The following is a 2681-nucleotide window of genomic DNA, read 5'->3' on the forward strand; positions in this document are numbered from 1 at the left end:
CGTCGCGGGAAGAATTACAATTTTTAGCGCGCTGCGAGAAGAACTACAAATTTACAGCGTGTCGCGGGAGGATCTACAATTCTTAGCGCGTCGCGCGGAGAAGTATCATTCTTAGCGCGCCGCGGGAAGAACTACAGTTCCTAGCGCGTAGCGCAGGAACAGTCAATCTTCACGCAGGCTTCCTTGTAAGGAGTTTAGTGCGTGGAGCTGCGCAGACATCCTTAGGCGGGAAGAGCCAAAGGACAATCAAGGAGTTAAGAGAAAAAGGGGTTCAAGGCTCAAGGGTTAAACAAAAGGGGGGGGGGGGATGGCGACAAGAGAAAAGAAGGCGGGACGGCGGAAAGAAAAGAGAAGAAGAGGAAGGAGAGGCGGAAGAAACATTTTAAAAATATATATATACATAAAGATTTATTAAAGGTTAGATTTATAAAGATTATAATTAATTTTTAAATCATAAAAAGAATCGGATCAGAAAACGGGTATCTGGGTCGGGTCGGATTTGGGCAGATGTTACAAACGTGACCGACCCGAATGTGACCCGGACAGAGTTACACCGGGGGTAACGAGACAAAGGCCTACTTAAATAATAATTAGGCCCGACACAATATATATATTAGGTGGACTGGATGTTGATTAAAGGCTTTATTTGGTTAATTGGGCTTAAGCCCAAATTGGTTTAATTGTTAAACCCTAAATGTGTTATCTATAAATACATAATATTATCTATTTATGGCAACTTTAACAAACCCTAGCCTCCCTTTTCTCACCAGTCCAGCCGCCACCACCGCCGGCCGTTTTTCCGGCCACCGGAAAAACGCGCCGCCACCTTCTCCGGTCTTTTGACATCAAATACCACCATCTCAGCCTCCCATAGCTAACTGGTGCTTCTTGTCCGTCTATAACCGAGCTGCTATTGATGTTTGTTGTTATCAGAGACCCGCCGGAAAACCGCTGCTGCTGTTTGCTGCTGCCGGAGACCCGCCGGAAAAACGTGGCAGCCACCTGACCACCGCAGCAAACCACCGGACCACCACAGCTACCAGCCACTGCTGTTTTGTGTTGTCTGCTGCCATTTGCTGCCTATTGCCGCCGTTATACAACTCGCCGGAATCCGCCATCGCCGCCGCTAGTCGCTGCTGTTGCCGGATTTGCTTGGTGTTGTTGATTGTGTCATCTAGCTCATCTCGTTAGCCTTCGGTATCTTCCCGGTTTGTGTATAACCGAGGTATATCGAATACCCATCTATGGTTGTTTACTTTATGTTTATTCTTACTCGTATAATGGTTGTAATCGGATCCGGGTTCGGGTTTCCGTTTTGGTTCGATTAAATCGTTTAACTTTCCGCTGCGTTTTCATAACTCGTTTTTATATTTGATTATTAATATTGATTAATAACTATTAAACGAATTATTAACTTAAACGGGTTAAAAAGGTTTGTCCGTTTTCGTTCCGAACCACCGTTGAAACCCAACACCCTTGGCAGAGATATCCAACTTCCCCTTGAGCCGAAGCCTCATCCGCATACCACCCGTTCTCCAAAGGGTTTGTTGAAAGGTTGGCAAGCTTGTTACCTATGGCGTCGACCATTGCGTCCACGAACCGCGGGGACTCCATTTGGAGATTTAAGTGGCTTCACGTCCTTGGGCATGTAGTGTGGAACCACATACGGCCACTCGCAAACAACTGGACACAACTTGGCTGAGTTACCCACCCAGATAAATGGTAGGGTGAACCCGACTATAGCGGGAAAGGTGAACAAGTGGAATCCACATATTTGGCAGAATGTTTGGACGTAAATGTCCTCGGCTATGAGGACCAGATAAACCCCACCCCTGGGGTTCGCAGGGATGGGGTTGGTTTTGGTCCTGATGGCCGAGGCGATAATATATTGGATCAAGAGTGGGGTTAGGGTTCGACCTTGTGATTCATGATCGTCTGTTTCAGCTCCCAATGCAAGGGACCGTGAGACATTGGCTCCGGTCTGGTCCGTGTACATGGTTATGGCTCTCCACCAGTCAGCGACCGATGGAGAGCGGACGCTTGGGGCGTTGAAGGACTCGATAAAGTCCCGAATGATTCGCTTATGGGTTGCTGGCCAGGTGCCGTACCATATCAGGTACACGGAGATGTTGGAGCTTAATACGGGACCATTGTGATATTTCATGGTGCCAGTCGACTTTGCTGTAACAACGTGATCTGCTGGTGGAGCAAGGGTGAAGACGGAGAGGAAGATGAGTGAAAATGAGAGAAGATAGCAGAAAGTAGAGAAATAAGTAGCTATGGCCGATGTTTGGTGTGGTGGAGATCAGTGTATTTTGAACTTGGGAGTTGGTGGTGAAGTGAGAATGAAAGGGTTGATATATGATGTATGGGACAGTATGTCTTCTTAACATAATCAATGGTGAAATGGAAGTTTTAAAAAAAACAAGAGGGGGTCCCCTAGCGTTGTGTGTGTGTAGGGGGGTCTTAGGCAGAGAAAGAGAGAACAAGGGTGAGGGGTTAGTTTGTTAACTTGTTGGTTTAGTCTAGTTGGTTCACTTTGTTGATGAAATGTGGACAAGTGGAGACCAAAGGTCAATGGAAAAGGTTGAACAAAACGGAATGATGCACACATGAGTTGAAGTCGAGGAAAAACAAGAAGAGTTGTCGAGATTGGAAAATGACAACTACAAAGTAATAGA

The 2681-nt window shown here is 46.4% G+C and overlaps 1 pseudogene; it reads right to left on the minus strand.

Moving 5' to 3' along the window:
• Positions 1–1410: 1410 nt before the first annotated feature.
• LOC143618390 (protein EXORDIUM-like 3 pseudogene) lies at positions 1411–2198 on the minus strand (annotated as a pseudogene).
• Between the last annotated feature and the right edge of the window lie 483 nt (positions 2199–2681).

This window comes from Bidens hawaiensis, unplaced genomic scaffold (assembly GCF_021521415.1).
Source record: "Bidens hawaiensis isolate Kalapana, Puna unplaced genomic scaffold, B.hawaiensis_p1.1 tig00072250_1, whole genome shotgun sequence".
Classification (NCBI taxonomy): Eukaryota; Viridiplantae; Streptophyta; class Magnoliopsida; order Asterales; family Asteraceae; genus Bidens; species Bidens hawaiensis.